Source organism: Scylla paramamosain, chromosome 5 (assembly GCF_035594125.1).
Source record: "Scylla paramamosain isolate STU-SP2022 chromosome 5, ASM3559412v1, whole genome shotgun sequence".
Taxonomy (NCBI): Eukaryota; Metazoa; Arthropoda; class Malacostraca; order Decapoda; family Portunidae; genus Scylla; species Scylla paramamosain.
In genome coordinates, this window is record NC_087155.1 from 17,106,692 (window position 1) to 17,124,237 (window position 17,546).

General features: G+C 40.7%; 1 protein-coding gene across 3 annotated transcripts in view; it reads right to left on the reverse strand.

Moving 5' to 3' along the window:
• Nucleotides 1–14,538, reverse strand: part of LOC135100596 (uncharacterized) — a 412,487-nt gene extending 397,949 nt beyond the window's left edge. The window contains exons 1-2 of one of the 3 annotated variants that reach the window (XM_064003656.1): nucleotides 14,413–14,538; nucleotides 13,648–13,955 (exon numbers count right to left, since the gene is read on the reverse strand). The gene's annotated coding sequence lies outside the window, so the exon portion shown is untranslated. Of the gene's footprint in view, nucleotides 1–13,647; nucleotides 14,165–14,412 lie in introns of those variants that run through there. The other 2 variants (XM_064003654.1, XM_064003657.1) reach the window with 2 other exon arrangements.
• Between the last annotated feature and the right edge of the window lie 3,008 nt (nucleotides 14,539–17,546).

Genomic DNA, 17,546 nt, shown 5'->3' on the forward strand with positions numbered 1-17,546 from the left:
TGATTAGAATGTTAAGTACTAGACACTAGTGGAGGCAAAACAACTGAATTCAAATGTCAAAAAACTGTAAAAGAGAGGGAAAATTTATGCACTGAAGGAACAGAAGGTTGTGGAAATGTAGAAAATGAAATAAAATGCATGAACTACTTTTCATGTAAGGGCTCTGTCCAAGTGCAATAACAATAAAAAAAAAAAAAGTCAAAAAGTCCCCTTGCAAACTGAGCTAGAAAAGTAAATAAAGGCTCACTAAGCTGAAATGTCAAACTCCCTAGATTTAGAACAGAAAGGAAATGTGCAAGATGTAGAAGGGGTCAATGAAATGCAGAGAGAATTAAAAAAGTAAAACATCATTAAAACACAACAAAAACAAATTCATGAAAACCACTGTGACATGGAAAACAACAAAAATCAAGAACAGCTAAATGTATGAAAACAAAAAGGGAAATACTGCCACGCTCTTGCTCTCTCCCAAACACTCCCCTCTTCACTCCTGCAGCCAAATACATTTTACTTTACAATTCAGTAACAACAAAAATAATGACTATCTACACACCAGACATTGGATTTGAACTAGGATATGCTTCATCTGCTCTCTCTCTCTCTCTCTCTCTCTCTCTCTCTCTCTCTCTCTCTCTCTCTCTCTCTCTCTCTCTCTCTCTCTCTCTCTCTCTCTCTCTCCTCATTCACCTCCACCCTCGCTTCCTTGTTTTCATTTCCCTCGTAATTCATGTACACGTCAAGCAACCTTGTTCCACCTTTACATGTACACACAAACAATCATTCTGGACTCACCCCAAGCACGCGCGCACACACACACACACACACACACACACACACACACACACACACACACGTACCCTAGCCTTTCATCAAATCAAAGCATGTTCCTTGTAAAATCTCTTCTACTTTTATATATTTTCCATTCAGTATTGATGTTTTTTCTTTCGGATTCTTTCTTATAATCTTTTCTTTCAGTTCTATATCCTAAGTTGGTTTAAAAGTCGAGGAATGTGCGTAGCAGTATTTTCTCTTTCAGCATCAACCTCGTTATCGCCTCTGTCGTTTTCCTTTATGCAGAAGTGACGCATCGATATCGTTTTATTTATTACTTGTCAAAGCGGCGGGTGTCTTGATGCTTTATGGCAATGGGCGAAATAACTGGTACTGCCATTATTACAACGAAGACAAGTATTAACACTATTGACATCATAACACATAACATAACATCATAACACTTATGACCAGTGTTACTACTACTATACTATTACTACTATTACCACTCATTACTACTACTACTACTGCTTCAATTACCACCACTATTACGATAACTATTATTATATCCTACTACTACTACTACTACTACTTACCACCACCACCACCACCACTACTGTTCCTTCTATAAGCAGACCCTGATATCGATAAGCTTGAGGGTTTATCAGTCAAGGTGGTAGCTGGGTACTTTCTCATCCCTAAGCGGCCCCATACCGCCCATCACTCTCCCCTTAACGCGAATTCAAGGGTGAAGATAGCGGGTAATGGGAGCGTGACGGCGGCTTTGGCTCACATCATGTAGAGGACGTGCTGGGAGGCGATCGAAGCAAGCATTACGACCACACCACCAGACAAGAGCGCCTCAGGAACTAAGAGTAAACTGGGCATAATTTCTTTTTATTTTTTCTGCTCTCGGTTCTTTTATTTTATCATCGGAATATGGGCCCTTTTTTTTATTTATTTATTTTTTCATTCATCTGTTCGTTCTTGTCTTGCTTCCCTGACACAAAAACGAAAAATTGCTGCAGTTCTTGCCTTTGTGATAACTCCTTTCATTACTCCCACTTTTCCACGTAAATGTCTTGATCATGAGCATTTTCTCCCTCTTGTGTTCACATTTTCATTACTGTTGAAGCCCAAGTGAAACATAACTAAGTCGTAAAAATGAAAGTTTGCTATTTTTATATACCATCTTAAGGATAATCAGCTTCATGAAGCAGGCTAGTCTCATAAAGAACAAGGTTAGTTTACAGTGTGATGTCTTAACCTTTTCACGGCAATATTCAACAAGCATTAAAGAAGCTATAAAAGAAATTTCACAAGCACTCACAAGAAAACAAGAACACGGGAATTAACAGGATAGAATTTCTAATGTCTAATCAGTAAAATGTTCAAAATTGGTTGTTGATAAAATAACTGCTTTAAAGTGGTTACTGATTAAGAAAGAACGTGTCATATAGCACCGAGAGGGTTAATTAAAACTACTCTCTTTAAAGGGCTTGCGATGTTACCCGGCACATCTTACATCCTTCCTAGCGGTCATACAATTCTTTACACTCGCCTAAGATTAAACGCATATTTTTTTTTTTCTAAGTGTCCTAAATTCCGTATATCAAAAATTATCCCCAGCACAACATCACGATCATATTTTTCACTGCTACATTGATTGGTTAAAAAGAAACATCGCACATTGGTCCAAACGAAATCACACACTGTATATATACTTTTTTTTTCAAACAAAGGCTAAAAAATACAGCGTATACCCGAGATCCCCACACGCGGTCAGGCTTTCATCTTTTTCACACTAAAACAATAACAAAAAGCCGCACCACAAAAACATTTACTCCCAAAGTCAAGTTATCTTTTCCACACTGTAAAAAAAAAAAAAAAAAAAGAGAAAACAAAAATACTCCAGCCTAAAGTTTCTCCCACGTAAAGCCAACTTTCTGTACTGACTATTTTCTTTTGTACTTTCTATGAATTAACACCCTTCCACCCTGACATGTATACAGTCAGTCACGTTTACAATCACTCTTGCTGAAAAAAGTAATAATAATAATAATAATAATAATAATAATAATAATAATAATAATAATAGTTCGCGTAATAAAATTAATATTCTGTACACTTTATTTCCACTTTTTTTTTTTTTCATAAATTAACATAATTTCACTTCAACAGGCGCTGGTACTTTTAATTATATTCATGGAAGAGGTAAATGATAGATAATGAAATAATAACTTGCTTACCCCCAAAAAAATAAACAAATAAATAAACAATAAATAATCACATTTGCACTCTTTGCACTAAAATAAAAATAAAAAAACAAGAAAATATATTAATGAAACGTACTAAAAAAAAATTTCGTCAGTGCATTTTCTTTAGTATTACGTTGCTTTCCATAAATCAACACTCAATTCCACACCAGCAAACACTAACACTTTCTATAAACCTTTTATTTTTGAGTCTTCGTACCGAAACAACAAAATATTAAATAAATAAATAAATAAGTGAATCTTACTGAGAAAAAGATAAAAAGTCCAATGCATTTACGTAATCCCTACACGATTTCGTTACTTTTCCACAAACCAACACACACTTCCACACCAACAAACAGTAACACACTCTACCGACCCTTAGCTCCACCACAGACCAACATTATGGCGCTTGAGCTTCACGTTTCCCTTCCTCGCACCTCACCTCCTCTCCCCAAAAGGAACTCAACATTACGTATTCGCCAAATTCGCATCCCACTTTCTTTTTCAAACCTCTTATCCAGGCCACTTTTCTTCTTCCCCTCACGCCTCTCAACATACGCCTTGTATTCTGCACACACCTTTCTTTCATCTCAAAGTCTCCACCCTGCATCCATGATTCTCTCTCTCTCTCTCTCTCTCGTCTCTCTCTCTCTCTCTCTCTCTCTCTCTCTCTCTCTCTCTCTCTCTCTCTCTCTCTCTCTTAGTACGTATTTCTCTTATTATTGTCATGTTAGATTATAATTCGGTACAAGATTTATCAATTATAAATTTCAAACATATTTGTCTCCTTTCTATTTTCCTCAAAATTTTAAGTTTTTTTTTTTTTTTTCATTATTACACATTATTTCTCTTTTATTTCCAATTTCACTCTCTATCACAAACTTGTTATTTTACGTTCGTATCTTCTTGGCTCAAAATTTTGCTCCAAACTTTGTATTCTGCAGAGAACATCGACTTAACTTTACCTGAATTGCTCCATTAGATGCTTCACCACCCTTACCTTTACCGTTCATTAGCAACACGTCGCGCGCGCGTGTACACACACACACACACACACACACACACACACACACACACACACACACACACACACACACACACACACACACACACACATACACACTTTAGATCTACTGCGGCTCGTTGGAAGAAAACGTTTAGTGACCATTAGGGAATAAAAGGGAAATGATTTCTCTCTCTCTCTCTCCTCTCTCTCTCTCTCTCTCTCTCTCTCTCTCTCTCTCTCTCTCCAAACAAACAGATGATGTGGTCGCCTTAAGATCAACATTTTTTCTTCTAGACAACATAAAAAATTGTTGTAACTCTTGTACAAAGGAGAGAGAGAGAGAGAGAGAGAGAGAGAGAGAGAGAGAGAGAGAGAGAGAGAGAGAGAGAGAGAGAGAGAGAGAGAGAGAGAGACGAAAAAAAAAACAAATTGGACGAAGGAAGGAATAAACACTGAAAAAGAGATGACGGAATAAAAAAAAAACCACACAAGAAAAATACGTAAAATCAAAGAAAATAACAGCTATAATAAGTAATAAAAAAAATATGCAACACTGGCAAAGAGACGACGGAATAACAAAAAACACAAGAAAATACCCAAATAAAAATAAAATACTAATAATAATAACAATAAGTAATCAGAACAAAAGCATACAGCGACAACTTTCCCATCAAATTACAGCAGACAGACGGACGGAGGGTAATCGTATGCAAAACTAATTCAGTGCTGTTGTCCTTTACCATTGACAAGTGTAGGTTTGAGAAAAAGATTGATTAAATAGTCCCATTCATCAGGACAATGACAACAACAGTGGTGGTGGTGGTGGTGGTAGGGATGAAGTGCCGGAGTAAGATGAGGAGGGAAGAAGAAGAAGAAGAGGAGGAGGAGGACGAAGAAGAGGAGGAGGAGGAGGAGGAGCTAACAAAGGACGCAATAGCACGCAATCTTACGTAAACGTCCGCACCTTATTTTTCCTTTAATCCTTGGAGGAGGAGGAGGAGGAGGAGGAGGAGGAAGAGGAGGAGGAGGAGGAGGACGACAATGACGAGGAACAAGAACAAGAACAACAAGAACAAGAACAAAAGATAAAAAGAAGAAATGTATGAACGAAGGAAGGAAGAGAGAAAGAGAAGAAGAAATATACTTGTGTCTATTCCATTACTTCACGTAAAGGGAACAGTAGCAAGGGATAATATTACCTCATTATTGTCGTTATTAGTGGTAGTGGTGGTGGTGGTGGTGGTGGTGGTGGGGGAGGCAATATTACCGTGGCGTGTTGGTGGTACAATAGCAATGGTGGTGGTGGTGGTGGTGGTAGAAGAGGGGAGTGCTGCTAAGATAATGTTCTTTTCATGATGTTATTGAGGGTGATGATGGTAAGATGATACTGGTGATGGTGGTTGTAGTGGTGGTAGTAGTAGTGGTGGTGGTGGTGGTCGTGATGATAGCAAATCTTGTAGTGTTGTGGTGATAGTGTTGTTGTTGTTGTTGTTGTTGTTTGTGGTGGTGGTGGTGGTGGTGGTGGTGGTGGTGGATGTATAAAGGTAGTAGAGAGGTGATAGTAGTGATGGTGGTTGCGGTAGAGAGGTGGTGGTGGTGGTGGTGGAGATTGATTGCGAGAGTTATGGCAAGAAGAAGAATAAATTATGGATGAGGAGGAAAATTTATTGCAATGATTGTGGTGGTTGTTGTGTGGTGGCAGTGGCGGTTTTAGCAGTGGGAGCAGGCTGTAGCAGTGTTGGTGGTGGTGGTGGTGGTGGTGGTGGTGGTGAGGATCATTTCCCCTCTCGGGCCTAAATAATTAATACTGACAATCAATTAGTTATTCATGATTAACTTAACCATTAATGTTGGTGTTAACGTGACGCTTTTGCCACACTGAGCTTAAAGGTGGTGCCCCATGTGACCTCCCGCGTGGTACACATAGACAGGCAGGCAGACAGGCAGACACAGAGAGGCAAATAAACACACAGACACACAGGGAGAGAGAGAGAGAGAGAGAGAGAGAGAGAGAGAGAGAGAGAGAGAGAGAGAGAGAGAGAGAGAGGAGAGAGAGAGAGAGACGAGTAGACAAACGAGTAGGCAGACAGGCAGAAAGATGGACATGTAAAAAGATGAGTAAGCAGGCTAACAAGTAGGGAGACAGATAGATAAGCAGACAGACAGATAGAAAGACAGACAAATTAGCAGACAGGGAAACAGACAGACAACCGGGCAGGCAGTCAGGCATTCATGCAGTCACACAAACACACATAAAAAAAAAAATAAAATTAGCATAAATTCCCAGACAAAAAAAAAAAAATTAACGGATCAAAGTCAAAACACTGATCCATGAGATCGAAGCGGAAAAAAATAAAAATGACAGTCACAATTCATGGCAATTACATCACGTCACAAACACGTCGTGAACATGTATGCACTTTGTCACAATATGGATTAATTTATATCACCGCTTTTTCTTTTTTTTTTTCTTTCCAGCTGTCATTAATATCAAGGACAGAGAAAATTAATTAGGTGCGATTCGGGTCAACTTGTGTAGTATTCGGATGACTTGTTTTTTTTTCACTTATTTATTTTATCATTATTATTATTATTATTATTATTATTATTATTATTATTATTATTATTATTATTATTACTTTTTTTTGTCTATTTATTTATATTCAAGTTTAACGTTAAATTGTTTCCAGATATCTTTCTTCTTGTTCTTCCATTTTGTTTTTGTTCTTCTTGCGTCTTTCTTTCGCTATTATAATTTCCTACTTTTTACTCAATCTGTCCTATCTCCATGTTTTCTTTCTTTCCTTCTTTCTTTCGTTCCTTCTGCCTTTCTTTCTCCCCCCTTTTCTTTCTTTCGTCCCTTCCTTCCCATTTTTCACTTCCTTCCTTCATTCCTTACTCCCTTACTCACATCACAGCCACACATGTACACAAAACAAAACTAACCTTCACTAAAACACAAGAATAAACCCAGCCTCTTTCCTCCCAACCTCCACAAAAAAAAAACAAAAAAAAAATAAACTAATCTCATTTCTTGCAGCAAAACAACCAGTAGTAATTAATTATTTTGCAGGCGGCCATTTGCATCATTAACGTTAGAAGGCAGCAACCAGACATCCTCCCCGCACTCCCGCTGAAATGACTCTTTGTAGTGAATATTAATGCTGCAAAGTTACCGAAAATCGAGGAGAAAATCGCTGAGTCTCTTCCCCTGAATGTGCTCAAACTTATTTTTGTGTGTGTGTGTGTGTGTGGGTGGGTGGGTGGTGTGTGTGGGTGTGTGTGGGTGGTGTGTGTAGGTGGGTGTATGCGTGTGTGTGTACTCTCCTTCCAGTGTTTCTTCTGTTTTTCCTCTTCCTCCTCTTTGTTCTCTTGTTCTTTTTGTTCTTGTTCTTCTTGTTCTTCTTCCTCTTCTACCTCTCCTCCTCCTCCTCCTCCTCTCCTCCGATTCCTCTTCGATTCCTCCTCCTCCTCCACCTCCATCTCTTCGTCTTTCATCCTACTTATCCTCTTCATAACTAACATTTTTCTAGTTCCTTTCTTCATTCTAACAAATATTCATAATTTCAACCTGTAGCAAAAAATTCCCCTTCCTTTTTTAATCCTCATCCGATATAAATGATGGCGTGAATAATTACGTAACAGAAAATAACTTCACATTCCTTCTTTTAAACGTGTAAAGAGACTCACAAAAAAAAAGAGAAAAAAAAAATATTCTCGTTCACTAACAACCTGAATCTGAACGGAATGTCAGTCAAATAAACACCAAAACTAACTTTATTCCTCTTTTTTTTTTTTTAATCTTGGGTCAGTCTCACCTATCCATATTGAGAAACTGAAAAGCCTCTGCGCGCGCGCGTGTGTGTGTGTGTGTGTGTGTGTGTGTGTGTGTGTGTGTGTGTGTGTGTGTGTGTGTGTGTGTGTGTGTGTGTGTCCCCTTAAAAATTACGTCATGAATCGTCCCTGTGAAACCAATAACCCAATACTGATCCGATCAATCATGCCAATTACGTTCCCGAAATCCGCTCTCCCCGTGCGTCCCTTCCCCCCTCTCGTGGCTTCCCGCTAAATAATTATCGTCAGAATTTACGAGGTTACTCTCTCTCTTTCTACCCCACTCTCTCTCTCTCTCTCTCTCTCTCTCTCTCTCTCTCTCTCTCTCTCTCTCTCTCTCTCTCTCTCTCTCCCCCCCCCCTTTTAAACAATGGCGCGCTCGTTACTCCCAACAATTTTATAAATGCTCGCAATAGTGGAGTACTGGATGGCCTTGGATGCTTTGGCCTTATTCGGGAGCCCCTTATGCAGCGGCCATCACTGCGCGCCGCCTCTTCAGCTGTCAGTAATTGCAGCATTTACTGTGGCGTAATCATCTCCTTCAGGCTGCGGACAAAGGAAGGTTTAAGGCAAAGCAGGGCTTCGTCTAGTGGTGGTACAGAAAATATTAAGGTATATTAACTCATATATATACAAAAGTGTTTAAAATTTCATCGTGTATCAATAATTAGTTTCTGTCTCTCTCTCTCTCTCTCTCTCTCCTCTCTCTCTCCCTCTCTCTCCTCCTCTCTCTCTTCTCTCTCTCTCTCTCTCTCTCTCTCTTGCAGCTAACAGCCACCGCCGTACGCTAATTGGAGGGATAATGACTCGGGGCAAGACCACGACGAGCACTTAATTGCCCCAAACAGTCGGGCAAGTTGCCGATCATCGCCGGCCAGACTCCAATGCCAAATATTAAAAAAAAATTCGACATTTAAAATAAATAAATAAATAAATAAATATCCAAACGTAAAAATGATTATGGATTGTATATAGGACTCAAGGCAAATTAATGGGTTAAAATTACACTATTTATTCACCATAGTGTTTGGTTTGGTTCATTTGAATATTAACTATCCCTGCAACACTTTTTTTTTTGTCTGTGTGTGTTGGGAGGAGCCGTTGGTGCAATAGGCTGGGTTTGATTAGTTTAGGTAAGGATAAATTAGGTTTGATTGCACTAGAACAGGTAATTAACTTAGATTAGTTTAGGTTTGGCTGTATTTGGTTAGGTTTAAATAGGTTAGTTTAGGTAACACTAGAAAAAAAAAATTACTTTAATTCAAACAATACTACATTACGTTTAGCTACATTTCATTAGTGCTAATTTAGATCAGGGTTACGTAAAAAAGTAATTAGCTTCACCCAACTAAGGTTAGGTTAAGTTTTGTTAAGTTATATCAAGATATGCTGACTTATACAAAACCTGATAACTAACTTAAAAACCAACAAAGGCTACGATAAGTTTGGTTAGATCAGGTCAATTAGAGCATGTCACATTAGATAAGACCTGACAATCCATGAAATCCTATCAAAAGAAATGGTTAAGACGGCTGATCCTAACGTGGTCCTTTGCCAGTACTCTTACCATCGCATGACAGGAGTTGGTTACGACGCAAGACTAGTTAAGGGAACGAAAAAAACAAGAGTTTGGATGCTTATGTAAGATTGCGTGCGATTGCATCCATTGTTAGCTCCTCCTACCTCCTTTCCCTTTATCTTCCTCCTCTTCCTCCTCCTCCTCCTCTCGTACGAGTGTTCCTGGCGCCGAGTTGAGTGCAGGAATTTGTGGTATAAATCAAGGTTCACTTGAAAACGCTTCAAAACTTTAATATAACTTACCAGAGGATCTTGATGTATGAAGGATGGAGAAGATGTAGAGAATAAAAAAAAAAAAACAAAGCAAAGGGCAACGAGCACACGGTGAAGAAGTACACACACACACACACACACACTACACACACACACACACACACACACACACACACACACACACACACACACATACGTCAAGTGAAGGAGCAAATTGCCTCATCCTCATTTGACAGCCATAATTCGTAATATCCTTAAAGTTCGCCTCTGCATCTCACGTTCCTCCTTTTAACCCTCCCTCTCCCTCTCTCTCTCTCTCTCTCTCTCTCTCTCTCTCTCTCTCTCTCTCTCTTAGTAGCTAATTTAGGCCTAGAGAAGGGAAGAACTAACTAAGCCTAAGAGAGTTTACGTACGTTCCATGATCCCCCACGGTGAGGCAGGAGAGTGGAGAGAGTGAGGGGAGGAGAGAGCTGCGGAAGGAATGGAGGTGACGGGAGTGGAGAGGGAATAAGGGGAGAAGAGAGCTGCTGAAGGAATGAGGGAGGAAGGGAGAAGGGAAACAGGAACGAAGTGAAAAACCAGAAAAGGGAATGGGAAGGAGAGGTAAGGGGAAACAATAAAGAAAGAAGAAAATGGGGGAAATGGAAGTGTGAAGAAAAAAAAAAACAGAAAAGGGAGAGAGGAAGGAAAAACGGGAAAAAAAAATGAAAGGAGAAAAAATGGGGAAACGGGAGAGAATTAGAGGAAGAGGAGAGCAGAAAAGAGGAATCAATGGAAAACAGGATGAAGAAGGAAAAAACAAAGGAATAGAGGAATAAAAAGGTGCTTATGGAAGGAGAAGAAGAAAAAAAAAAGGAGAAAAGGGAATCAAGAACGAAAACGCGATGAAAATGAAGAAAGAGAAAAGGAGGAAAGAATACGAAGAAGAAAGAAAGAGAGAGAAGAAGAAAAGAAAGTGAATAAGAGAAGTAGAGAAGTATTAAGAAAATGCAGGTGAGACAATGAGAGAGGAGAAGAGGAAAGGAGACTAAATGTACAGGAAATAAAGAAACATGAGATAAGAAAGGGAAAGAAAAAAAGCAAGAAAAGAAGGTAAAAAGTAAAAGATAAACAAGAAGTAAATGATAACATAATATTTGTTGTTATGTAAGGAGAAAAACGAGAAGTAAATTATTATTCCTCCTCCTCTTCTTCATCCTCCTCCTCCTCCATCATCTTACATTCCTTTCCCCTCTCTACCTCTCTTCCTTCTTGCTCTAGAGCGGACCATCAAAGGGACAGGAGATTCCGACTACAATGACTACTCACTTCACCTCCGTGGCTGGGGAAAATTCCTGCCTCTTAACGTTCCAGTGTTGCTATTCTGCCTCTTCGTCGTGTTTGTTGTGTGATTTGACCTCTTTTCCTCGTCCTTCAAAGGGACTACATTGTTGATTACTTTGTTTTGTAATTGTGGAGGATGTATTTTTAGGTCCCTTCAGTAAAAGATTATTCCAGTGTTGCTATTCTGCTTTATTTGGTGATTTAAAACTCTTCTCTTGCTCTTCAAAGGGAGTGTATTGTTGATTAAATTTCTTTTGAATATGTAAAGTATAAACACATATTTTATGATCAAAATGTTAAAGGGAAAGTTATTAAAATCATGTTCCTCAAAGACTTTAGTGTTCATATTTATATTCTTATCTTTCCCTCCTTGATTCAGTAATTTAATCCTATTCATTCCTTGATAAAAAATCTCTCCTCTCCTCTCTCTCTCCTCTCTCTCCCCTCTCTCTCTCTCTCTCTCTCTCCTCTCTCTCTCTCTCTCTCTCTCTCTCTCCTCTCTCTCTCTCTCATCTCTCTCTCTCTCTTCTCTCTCTCTCTCCTCTCTCTCTCTCTCCACATGTGTGGTACGTACCATAAACAAGTACGGCGTGTCACGGTCATGGTTTATATATATTTATTGCCGCACCACTTTAGGGCCTCTGCTTCTGCTCGGCCTCGTCACGACCCCTCCCATTACCACGTTAACAGACCCACGAGGCCGCGAAGGGAGACATCTACATACGTTCAGGAAGCACAGACGAGTGAAGGGTGGTCTGATCTGTCTCGTGTATATTCCATAGCCACAGTTTTTATTTTCACATCATTGATAAGTAAAGTTTCTAGTATCAGTCCTGCGTGCTACTTTATTTATTTGTTTATTTATTTATTTATTTATTTATTTATTTATCTTTTAAAAACGTTTTTTTCTTTTAAAATTGTCATTCGATTCTAAATACTAATTAACTGTTATTCCATTTAATTAACTGTTATTCCATTGAGTCATGAAATTAGCTCAATAAAATCAGTATTTCGAAATGTATTGACTAAAGAATATTATTCACTGATTCCTCTCATAGTTACAACTTTCCCTCATTCTTTTACTTGTTACATGAGTCAAATTACACATTAACTAATATTGTATTAAGCCACGAAATTTGGCTCAGTAGAACCAGCGTATCGAAATGAATTACCTTCAAAGAGCGGCCCTCACTGCCTCCTCTCACAGCTACACTTTCCCCTCATTCACTTCATTTTTCAGTCTCCTTTCGTTTTTATGTCACAGAAGTCTATTTGAGCACTGACTCTCATGCTATCGAGTCACAACATTTCCCTTAATAGAATCCTCAAAGAATATTCCTCACTTGATCCCTCCGCAACTATGCACACCTTCCCCTCACTCGATTTAAAAAAAAAAAAAGAAGAAGAAGCAAACGTATCCCCCTATGAATATTTCCACCTCCATACTTTCCTTCAAAAGAAAAACGATGAACTAAACTTCCCTTCCCCCCTCCATCCCTCTTGATTAAAAATTTCTCCTCAGATGAGAGCAGCGCCGTGGGTCGCATCCCCGCGGACCTGCCTTCCTGCCGCAGTAATTCTTGCTGCAGGCAACGCCCCCCTCCAGCCGGCAGGGGGCAACTAATACCCCGGGGAGCGGAGGGACGGGGGGGAGAGAGAGAGAGAGAGAGAGAGAGAGAGAGAGAGAGAGAGAGAGAGAGAGAGAGAGAGAGAGAGAGAGAGAGAGAGTGGAAAAAGGGAGAGGAGCACGCCCGAGGGATATTACCATCTGAATGTTTGGGAAATATGATGAATATTAGGGAGTGGTGGTGGTGGTGGTGAAAAATAATGATGATGATGATGATGAAAGCACCAAAACCAACTACTCGTAAAATAACACCACTAGCAACAATATCAGAATTGAGTAATGATAACAATAATAATAATAACAGCAACAACAACAACAACAACAACAACAACAACAACACGAAAAATAACTACGACTCTTAAATCATCAGCATTCGGAGTGATATTACAACGAGCAGCAAGAACAAAGGAGCCAGGCGTGCAATAATTCCCTACAGCAGCAGTACGTGTCTGTGGGTAAACACGACCACGCCAGCCAGCCAACACTTCGCCTCCCATTACAATAGGCATCGCTGCAACACAGGCCTGAGCTACACCATAACAATGAGAGGGGCTGAAAAATACCCATTGATTACCCAGTGTTCATATTTATAAAAAAAACGAGGGAACCAGTACCTGTGATATCGCTGATAATCAATAGGTGCGCAGAACAGTGAGTTAATACAGCAAAAATACGAAAGAGTAAGGATCTGAGGGATAATATGAATAATTTAATAAAAACAACATGGAAAAGAGCAGAGTTTTAAACCTATGATAAATCTAATAATGAACATATGCGCAGAACATATAGATTACAAAACGAAAACACGGCAGTAAGAACGAAAGGGCTAATATAAATAATAATACCGTAATAATAACAGTAAAAAAGAACAAAATTTTCATACCTATAACATCTTGAATAGCTATCATCTGCGCAGGGCATAACAAATAAACAATGCGGTGAAAAGGGGAAGAATTTTAACGAGAATGACAGTATGAATAATAATAATACAACAATAATAACGTCGATAAAACAACAAGGTATGTAATCAAACTTACTATGAGCTTATCCTGGGCAGGAGAATGAAGGAAGAGGATGAGGAGCAGCAGCAGTAGGAGAAGGACGAGCAGGAGGAGGAGGGGGAGGGGCAGGAACAGGAGAAACAGGCGAGATGCGCACACATACACACTCCTGCTCTACCACCGCCCCTCACCACCCACCGCCAGCCAGGAGGAACTGCAGCCCCTGTCACTGATCTGCTCCTCCTGACTTATGTGTATGCCAGAATGTGTGCCGCTTGTCTTCTTTCCTTCCTCTAGAGGCGCAGAAAGTATAAGAAGTGCGAGGTAATGTAAGCGGACTGTCACTGGAGTATTGTGTAGATTCGAGTTGGCGGGTTGTAAAAGAGATTAACGTATTGTAGGACGGTTGGTGTGCATGATAACGAACGTGTGTACACAGCTTGCGACACTCTGCACTCCATCCTTCCCCACGGTCAGGGTCACGCCACACACACGCAATCTGACACACACACACACACACACACACACACACACACACACACACACACACACTGCACTGTCTCTTCACTGACCCCGCACGCCACACTACACCCAGGCACAATCACTCAAACACTCCTCAAAGCTCCTACTCCTTACCCACACACACACACACACACACACACACACACACACACATTGGCACAGAGTAACCCCCAGTGGCATCCTGCACCGCTGCACATCACCACAAAACCAGACGTCTTCTCCGTGCCACACCATACCGCACAAGACCGCACCGCACCACAGCAAAACCTTGACACTCACGCACGCAACACTAGCGGGTCTTAGGAGTGCCCGGGTACAGGTCCTCTTCCTGGGCCGGACGGAGAGGAGTGCCGCTACCTTCCACCACTACCCAGGCTAAGAGCAGGAGGTAATGGACGTGGGAGGCAGAGAAGGAGGAGGAGGAGAAGAGGAGTAAGGAGGAGGAGGAAGTTATTGCTACTAAGCGTTAATAGAAGGAAATTACTGTGCTTCTCGGTGAAAGAGGATCATTTTCCTTTGCAAGTACTTAGTGAACACAGCTAGATAAGAGGCTAAGAGGCAGCAGGAAGGAGAGACGGCCCGAGGAGGTAAGAAAAGGAGGGAGAAATACGGGATGACGGGAAAGAGGAAGTGCCAGGGGTCGTGAGAGAGAGAGAGAGAGAGAGAGAGAGAGAGAGAGAGAGAGAGAGAGAGAGATTGTGTGTGTGTGTGTGTGTCCGGTACAGCCCTGTCAGTTACATCCGTGATGGCCCTTTTTACCTCACCCTCCCTTACCTCCCCCACCTTCCATCCCTCCTTCCCCTCAATCCCAGCACTCCTTCCTTCCGCCACCCCCACACCAGCAGTCAGGGGTCAAAGGGTCAGGTCACATGGGAATCGTGACGAGACAACAAGGTGCTGCTGTGAAGAATTTATTGAATGATGAAAAACTGTGTTCCTTCATCGCCCGCTAAGATGAGACAGCGAGGGGCGTTGGCTGTGACAGGAGAGGAGAAGGAAGGTACAAGGAAGGTGGGAAGGTGTCAGGTATAGAAAATGGGACAGTTAGGGGGATGCGGTAGAAAGGAGGGGAAGTGAGGGATGGGTACAGGAGAAAAAGGAGCAGGAGGAGGGAGAGGAGGAGGGCAACAGCTGAGCAGACAATAAGGCGACGAGAGCAAATGGATGGTTTGTTTGTTTTGCTCCGCCACGAAGGACAACCACTGAAGGAGGTAATTTTGTTGTTTCGTGGTGTGTGTGTGTGTGTGTGTGTGTGTGTGTGTGTGTGTAGGGTAGCTGGTTTTCTCTCTCTCTCTCTCTCTCTCTCTCTCTCTCTCTCTCTCTCTTAAATCAACAGTAGTAGTAGTAGTAGTAGTAGTAGTAGTAGTAGTAGTAGCAGTAGTAGCAGTAGTAGTAGCAGCAGCAGTAATAGCAACAGCAGTAGCATCAGTACCAGCAGTAGTAGAAACCATAACTCAAATTCACACATTGTCTATTTTGGCAATGCAGGCTTTTGTATTTCCTATACTGCGTGGTAGGTTGATCCAGGAAGTGTTGGGGAGTGCTCATGGCGGCAAATCCTGATCCCTCCCCTAAGGCCGCTGCTATCCCCGGTGCGCTACTTGAGGGAGTCGTAATCAGAGTCAGGGTGTCTGGGGCGGCGCAGGAGTGATTGCAGGCCACTTGACGATAGAGGGAATATCAGCTGGCTGTCGGTGGGGCTCGAATGTGGGGATCACTACGTCTTAACTTAATAACGCCACCATTGAGTCACTATCTATCCAGCTGGTGATGTTATATTTGTTGTTTTGTTTCATTTTTTTTCCTATATTTTTCTTTTACATCTTTCACTTCGAGCTCCTCCTTTGATGTGTTTTTTTTTCTTGTATTAAAATATTAAACTAGTTATTTTCTTTATGCATTTCTTATCCTTGTTTTCGCATCCTCCACTTTCATCTCGTCCTTCTCTTCAAACTTTTTTTTCACTCACACTTGTTTTTTTTTTTTTAATACTATAACAATTATTCAATCCTAGCACAAGACTCAGTTGCTTTTAACATTCTTCTTTACTCTGCCACAAGTTTTAGTCGCTTTGAACATTTTGTAGCGGCGCCTTATAACCACAATGCTACGATCCTTACCATTTAAATCCGTCACTCACTCTCCTCCTCCTCCTCCTCCTCCTCCTCCTCCTTTTTTTTTTTTTTCCCGCTGCTAACACAGAATGCACGGCGTAATCAATAAATGTCTGCAGTGACCAACACGAGCAGCAGGCAATAAAGCTTCACTAAATAGACACTGCGCGAAAACCAAAGGGAAAAAAAAAGCGAGATATGAATCGTGGATGAGAAATGGGAGAAAAAGAAGATTTATTTGAAAACGATAAATTCATACGTAGGCAGATAGCTGAGAGAGAGATAGAGAGAGAGAGAGAGAGAGAGAGAGAGAGAGAGAGAGAGAGAGAGAGAGAGAGAGAGAGAGAGAGAGAGAGAAACATTCCCCCCTGGCTGGAAACCATTACGTATTTTCGCTCTTATTGGTCATATGTCAACAACTTGAATAAAAGAGAATGATGGTTCGCATACAAATGTGATATTGGTTTCAACTTTTTTCAATTTTCACTTTTTTTTTCGTTTCCTTCTATATGCTCAATTGTAAGCCTGTGTTTGCTCTCTCTCTCTCTCTCTCTCTCTCTCTCTCTCTCTCTCTCTCTCTCTCTCTCTCTCTCTCTCTCTCTCTCTCTCTCTCTCTCATATTGTTCCATATTTGCTCTGTTGTCTCGCCCAAGCAGGGAAAAGGAGAGGGAAGGGAATGAGAGAGGGAAAGAGGACCGGACGGAGAGGGGAGAGTAATTGGGAAAAAGAGAAGGAAGAGCGGGGGAGGAATACTGCACAAGGGGAAGAGGGATTAGTGAGAAGCGAGGAACAAAAGAAGGAATGAAGGGTGAAATAAGAAGAGGACAGAAGAGAACACAGGGCAGGAAAGGGAAGATGAAATAGTGACAATCTGCAAGAAAGAGATCAATTTAGCGAGGATATGTAGGGAAGGAAAGGGAAGAATATAAGAGATGAATGCAAGATGGCAAATGAAAGGCAGTGGCAAGGAATGAGGGAATGAAAGGAAACTTACAGTAAAGAAAAGGAAAGGAAAAAGAATGAAAAAGAAATGCAAGGAAGGGAAGAACATAGTGAGAAGAGAGAGAACAGAGAAGGAAGACAAATAAGAAAGTATGGAAAAGAATGAAAGAAAACATAGTAAGGAAAAGGAAATTCAGAAGATGAGAATGAAAAAAAAGAAGAGTTAGAAAAGAAAAGGAATCGTGTACAGTGATGAAGAGAAGACGGAAAAAGTAAAATTAAAGACAATGAAAAGAAATGAAACGAAGACCTGTAGTAAGGGAAAGAAAACTGAGAAGACTGGAAAAGGAAAGGAAG